Source organism: Ceratotherium simum, chromosome 32 (genome assembly GCF_057802395.1).
Source record: "Ceratotherium simum simum isolate JZ-2026a chromosome 32, ASM5780239v1, whole genome shotgun sequence".
Lineage (NCBI taxonomy): Eukaryota > Metazoa > Chordata > Mammalia > Perissodactyla > Rhinocerotidae > Ceratotherium > Ceratotherium simum.
Window position 1 is genome coordinate 30401913 of NC_141931.1, and position 7494 is coordinate 30409406.

At 40.7% G+C, this 7494-nt stretch overlaps 1 pseudogene; it reads left to right on the plus strand.

Annotated features, from left to right (window-relative positions):
• Nucleotides 1–4873: 4873 nt before the first annotated feature.
• On the plus strand, nucleotides 4874–5416 carry LOC101388232 (UPF0669 protein C6orf120 homolog; annotated as a pseudogene).
• The last annotated feature ends 2078 nt before the right edge of the window (nucleotides 5417–7494 follow it).

Below are 7494 nucleotides of genomic sequence, written 5' to 3' on the forward strand. Positions count from 1 at the left end.
TTGGTGTGCATGCCCTTGAGTGTGGGCTGGATTTATTGACTTGCTCTCAACAAAGAAAATACTGCAGATGACTTGGAAGGTCACGTCTGAGACTAGGTTCCCCAAAGACAGGGGCTTCCATCCTGGGCATCCCTCTCATTCTCCTGCTCCTTAGCTCTGAGGGAAAACAGCTGCCATGGAACTGAGGGTGGCCTCTGGCAAAGCGCCAGCAAGAAACAAGCCCTCAGTCCACCAGTTTGAGGACTTGAATCCTGCCAGCAACCATATGAGAGAGCTTGGAAGCAGATTTCCCCAGCTGAGCTATGAGATGAGACTGTAGCCTGGTGGTCACCCCCAGCAAGACCTTAGGAGAGACTCTGCAACACAGGCATTGGGTAATACAAACTTAGATTCCTGTCTGGCAGAAATGGTGAGAAAATAAATAGTGGTGGTTCTAAGCTTCTAAGTTTGGGGCAATTTGTTACACAGCAATGGACAACTAACACAGGATATAATGCCTGGAGGCTAAAGGGCAGGAGGCCATTACAATAATGCAGGCAAAGGTGGTCATGGCTCAGACCACAGTGGTAGCAGGGACAGTGTTGGGATTTGAGATGTTTTGATTGTAAAGTCAGCTGGGTTTGCTCATGAGCTGGATATGGGATAGAAAGAAAATGAGAGATCAAGAATGAATCCAAGATACTTACTTACGCCTCTGGAATAATGGAAATGACTAACTCAATGGGTACATCTTTGAGAAGACCAGCTGGGTGAGATGAAATCAGGAGTTTGGTTTTGACATGTGAAGTTTAAGATGCCTATGTGGTGGAAATGTCAAGTGGGTGGCTGGATATGCAAATCTGGAGTTCAAGGGAAACTTAGATAGTGACAAGAATTGAGGGTTTATTAATATTATATGGTATTTATCACCATGAGGAGTACAGGCAGAGGAGGAGGGACATGAGAAGATAGAGTTGTCCTGGACGACAAGTGAAGAAAGCCACTCAAGAGGAGGGAAGGTGGTCTGTATTATTGTTACAAACAGGTCAAGGAAAATTGAGGGAGATGGAAAAAAAAGTTGTGCAATAATCTAGCTCAGCTTGTCCTTCTGAACAGAAATAATATCTAGGTTCCCTCACCATGACTAAGCCATCTTTTTCCACAATGTACTTGAGAAAATGGCTGAAAACAGTTCCACTCTTTCCAGACAAACTACTTCCACTGTTAGAACACTATTGATGATACAGAGACCTGTTGGTTAGTTTCCTTTCAGAGTGAGAACTGAGCTTAAACAGCAATAGCCACCATACTATTTAGGAATTTGTACCTTCACCCTACCAAAAAAGATGATTGCTTTCACAATAACTTCAAATATCATGACTTCTTTCCTACTAAAGTTTAAATCCCTTGCTAAGGAAAATTGCTCTTTACAAAAGTCTTGTAGGCTCCTAAAATCTGGGACTCATTGCCTCAAGTGTACCAAACTGATGGCTGCTAAGTAGGCAGACAGGTGGAGCAAACAGTATATTCTGTGACTGGAATTCTTTGTTGGTGCTATTAGCCATCCAGTTGAGTCAATCCTCAAGTTTTTATAATATATGCATCATTTTAATACACGTCAACCCAATTTACATATGTTACATTTGCTTCTTTCTTCCTTGATCACTGCTGCCTTCTAAAAGAAATGCAGTCAACACTAATAAAAATGGAAATCTCCTTTAGAAGAGAGAGGAAAGATTTTTCACATAGATTTAAATTAAAATTAACAACCAATTAACTAGAGCCTGTATAGTGATGCAAAATCTCTCAAATTCATGAATATTAGACAATGCACTGAAAGTACAGACATCATGAAAGTACAGAAATATGCGATGAGTCAGACAAGTAAAATGGTTACATGAGGGGCAGATCTAGGATTTGTGGGGCCTGATGCTTACGCAGTTTACAGGTTCCCCTTTATGAACAAAATGTATTGGGAAAGAGAAATCAAAATAAATTGGAAATGTTATAAAGATGACAAATACCGCAAACATTATGAATTCAAAAAGAATCCATAATATTTGACACATTATGGATTTGATGGATATGGACTGCCTGACATACCTAATACCATTTTCTCACAGTTTTTACTGACTTATTCTTTACTTGCCTCTTTACAGCAATGATTTCGTAACATAATTTTCTAGAGATAGTAGAAAGATAATTCAGTCTTCCATAGCACGTGTCACCAAAACTAGTTTTTTTCTTAGTCATAACTTAGAAAAGCTCTTTTCAGCTTCACAGCTCTTTGTTGATAATACCAGTAAATTTTTGTAGATAGTATCACTAAATTTTTTAGATTTCTTGTCAAATATGTGAAACCTCTATCAACTTCTTTCGTCTATAAACTGCAAAAATTTCAGGGCATGTTATGTTTTCTTGTAGAGTAACTAATTGTAAATTACTAGTCAATACTTATATTAGAAACTTACCTCTTCCTTTTAGTAAGTTACTATTTCAATATGATCTGAAAAAATTTTATACAACTTCTCAATGTGAGAATAATTTCTATTGATGTTAACTGCTCATATTTATTGTTTTTGTTTCGTGTTCTATTGATTTTTATCTGAATTTCCCCTCTCAGTTCTCTTGTAAGTAAGTTTAAAGATGACTAGAAAAGGTGCCCTTTAAGTTCACAAAACAGAAGTGTGGAATTTCTTACTTTATTGGAACATTCTAAAATGGCTTTCCAAACTGCTATTAAAATGGCATATTCCCAACTTGACTTCCCCTTTGCCAGGTCTCAGAAATTCCTGTACCCTCCCAGCAGCAGCTGACACGGCAGAGCTGCAATGTGGGGACATTGAAGGAAAAAGCAACAGAGGTCTTAACCAGTGTGGTTATGTCCCTTTTGAAAAATATTCACAAAGTAGGACCACGTGAACTCATTGTGGGGGCCTGAATCTTCTTTAGCTTCGTGGAAAATCCACCTCTGCATAGGTTGCCTTTCACAAAACATAGGAAAATCTAAATTATAATGATCAGATTCTGCTGCCTGGAGATGAGGAAGGCTAGAAAAATGCCACAAAACTTTCCATTAAAATTCTAGAACCTTACAACTTCTCTTTTAAACCTATGGCAAGTCAAGAAAACTGCCACATTATTCGTCAGGAAAGGATCATTTACATGGCATTTAAGCAATTTTAGAAGCATCTTGCCTGCAACACTCCCCAAATTTGCATTATTTGTGGTTGAAAGCAAATGCATAATTCACTCATTCACTGATTCACCCGTTTTTTCCTTCTTCTTGCCTTACTCTGCATTAGGCACTAGGTTTAGGCAGATAGGCACGCTCTTTTTCCTGAGGGGTCACACTCCAGCCAGGGTGACAGGAAGGTCAACGATGGACAACACACTGGAATAAATGCCATTGGAGCACAAGTCACGTGGAAGTGAGGCCTCTGGGGGGAGGTCCCACTCAAAGGTAAGGTGTCTGAGCCACACGCCAGCAGAAAAATAAGGCTAAAGTAATCAAAGAATGGTGTGTGAGGACCAGAAGGATAATAATAGCTGAAAAACGTACAGGAGGAACCACCGCATACATAGTTAGCATTTATTAAACAACATTTGTTAGGTAATTTGCCCAACATCACACACTAGTAAATGATGTTGTAGCCAGGATTAAAGCCACATGGGCTGGCTAGAGAGTCATCTTACTCCCTCTCAAAAATAATGGTAACGTAATAATAGCAGGAGTAATAATAATATAGCTGGAGGTAAAGATCAATGTAAACAAGGAGTTAGTGTAGAATGCTCCTTCCTACACCACACATCCCAAGTTTATTTTCATTCAGTTTCCTCCTGGAATCACCTACCTAAATGCCTCTATTTCACTCTATTCCCATCTGTAGAAATTTTTCAACACTGTTGTATTACCTAACAATTTCTACTTTTCTCGGAGGTACATTATCCCATTTGAAGGAAATCATGACAATCCTGTAAGAAGATATAGCAATGAATTTTGTGATCTGCTTACAAATAAGAAATAGAAACCTGGGAAGGAAGGTATCCTACACCAAGTCAGAGCAGGAAAACCAGGCCAGGGTCCCAAGTCTCTCCATTCTTAGTCAATTCACCAAACTCGTCGCTCTGGTTATCCATTTCTGTGTTGCAAATTACCCCGATACTTAGGGGCTGAAAGGAACCCTTTTACTTTGGTCACTTATTTGGGGTCAGGAATTTGAAAAGGGCTTGGCTGGGCATTTCTAGCTCAAGGTCTCTCATGTGGTTGCAGTCAGAGGAAGGAGAGAGCTGGAGGAGCTGGTGGAGCAGACAGGGGCTGGCCAGACCCCATCCCAGTCTCTATCTGTCTGCCTGTCTGTCTGTCTGTCTCTCTCCCAACTCTCCCCCTCTTCGTGTACGTCAGAGCCTCTCCATGTGGTCTCTCAACGTGTGCTAGTTTGGGCTTCCTCACGGTATTGTGGCGTCAGGGCAGTGTGACCATTCACAGGGCTTCTCAGAGTTCTAGCTTGAGTATTCCAGAGAGCAAGATGGAAACCACCTTCACTTTTCTGTCCTAGCCTCAGATGCCATGTGGCATCACGTCTGCCATCTTCTCTTGGTTACAAAGGAGACACAACCCCCCCAGATCCAACTGGAGGAGACATGCTCCCCCCCTCCCCCTGTCTGCTTCCCCTACTCCAGTTCAACCCACTCTCTGGGCTCCAGCCATGGTAGTTCCGTCAATCCTACCTCCATCCTTATGGCTTTGAAGAGGAGGATAAGAGAGAGAAAAGAGAGGGAGGGCCTGTGAGGCCATCCAGCCCTGGCCCCCGATGCTCCTGGCATTGCACTGCACCTGTGGGTTTGATGGACATTCGTAGAGCAGGAAGTTATGGCATAGGCATCGCCAGTCATGGCGGCTCCCTGGAAGATGGCTTTCCTGAGCCTCTCAAACTATAATCTCGGTGAATTCCTCTGAAGAAGGGGAAGTTGCAGAAGAATGGATTCTTCTGCATGTTATTAGGATCAGTAGGAGCTGAGAATTATAGCTATTTGAGTTCAAATTATGAAGGAAAGATAATTCTTAAGATGCAGAGCTTAAAAGGTGATGCAGACCCGTATGTATCCGATAGCACCCTCCATCCGAGTTTTGATGACTATGAATTACAGCCTGTCACTTGTGCCCAGGACATTGTTTTTATACCAACGCATTTCCAATGCCCTGTGGGAATGGGAATCTGTGGCCATCCATCTCACCATGATAGTGAATTTGAAATAAAAGTGTATAGGATAGAGCGATCAAACAGTATCCATTTGGTGATACTGCTTATTCCAATGGTCCAGATACGAGTCATAAGCATCTTAGGCTCCATAAGATGTATCTCAAGAAAAGGAGTCTGTTCTTTGGATGATATTTACTAGTATTTTGAAACTGGGGCTTGAAATTCTTTTTTGATTCATTGAACATACTCTGGAGTATAATATCCTTAGTCTGTGAGGTTGATTGCAGTTCACTGTAGCTACTTTTACCTGGTTAAAATGCTGGTTACCTTTTCTACTTGGGGGATGGAAAAGTAAAGCCGTACACATTGCTACCTCAGTTATCCCAAAAGTAGGAAAAGACCCCCTTTCCAGAATAAAAAAAAAAAGAGAGAGGGAGTGAAGGGAAGGTAAGTAATGAGATGAACAAACCAGGGAAGAGCAGGAATGGAGACTGGGTCGACAGTCCCAGGGAAGCTATTCACATGGAGAAGGGTGAACAACAGCTGAGAAGCAGCCCCCAGCAGACCCCATCTTCAGGCTGTTTTGTTTCATTTTCACTCGTCTTTAGAATGTCAGATTACAACAAATTGCATAAATTATATTTCCCTTTTAGAATTATTTGGCCTAGCCGATAACCCTAAATGTAGTTTCAATGGTGAACAAAAATCAACAGACCTTTTTTTCCAACTAAAATGCTATTTTTGTCTAATTCACTGAAATTGTAAAAAGTCCCAGTCAGTGAATCACTTCACATTTGGTCTGGATCTGAATATGAGTGAATGACTTACAACTAACTCCTCCCCACATTCTCTCTCATAAGTCCTCTTATGGTAATTCCTTACACAATTTGAATTTTTAGGGACAGCAATGTCCCAGTAGAAAGCCAGTGGGTGGGGACTGGAGGATGGGCGCCTGGTCCGTGCAAAGGAGAGCATCAAGCAAATGTGAGGAGTTCATTCCTGAGGTGGAAACACTTTCAACTGCCAGAACACATAATCAGATTGAGTGAATCCGAGCTTTTTCAAGGCAAGAAAGGATTCTTGCAAGAGCGTCATTTCTCTTTGAAATATTGAGATAGAAATCAAAAAGAAAGTTCAAATGGATGACTCGCTCCCTTCTGTAGGATAATTGGTTTGTATAAATTCAATTTTCAGGAAGAAATATGCAAGCATTGATTAAGCTACCCAGTTTTCATGATTCTGTTCAAAATCATTATCCAGAAATGAATTAGGTCAAATATTGGGAGGGGGAATCACATGAATAACTTTTTTTCGCCTAGTTGTAAATGAATTTTGCAAAGTATGTATATTAAATATTCGAAGCTCATCAATATATGTATATATTCTATCCTAGGGAAATCCTTTCAAAATTCTTGAGAGTGTTGCCATTCTTTTTTACAGTGTTGCAGACAGAAGTGAGAAGAGAAAGCACTCCAATGTGTAAGTGACAATCCCTAGAGAAAGCAAGAGTTGAAAAGAAACATACCTTTTGTAAGTTGCTTTAGCAAAAATAACAATGTCAGTTATTACATCAAATGGCATTTCTGAAATGTTTAAAGGAAGGGAGAATGTCTTTGCTACATGCAATTGAGTAATAACACAGCAGAGCACAGAGTCTTGGTAAGAAACGGTTCACACAGAAGATTCTGAGCCATCTTGAGGATGGAGAGCCTGGAGGTTGCTGAACGATTTCAGCACATCACACCTGCTCTAACAGAGCAGACGGTAGAGGGAGGTGATGCTGGAGGGTGGTACCAAGAGCGCTCTGCATGGGGAAGGCAGGCTGATGTTCTCATCCAGGTCGTTGATGGAGCACAACAAGAAACGGGCAACTGAGAGCAAATTAACAGGAGACACCTTCCCTTGGACACCTTAAACCTTCATACAAATGTAAGGATGTGGACAACAAATAGATCTCATGTAAATACATGCAGGGGTTCAGCACTCCAACAACTAGTTGTTCATCAATATTTTAAACTGGCTAAAGAAAGGCAGTAAGAGTGGAATCAGTTTATCTTCATCACCTGTTAGAGTTAACCAGAAAAAGACATTGAAGTGGCTACTTCTATTACTCATCCTAAACCTGAAAACTGGAAAGTAATCTTTATCTCACACCATCAAATAATGATTTGCCAGCCACGGTACACATGATAACATGGTGAAGAGAGTGGAATGATTGTATTATAGGTTATATTAAAATTCAGTCCATCCTTTGAAAAATCATAACGGTCCCCAAACCAAGAAACTACCCACTAGAGTTATTTTTCTCTTT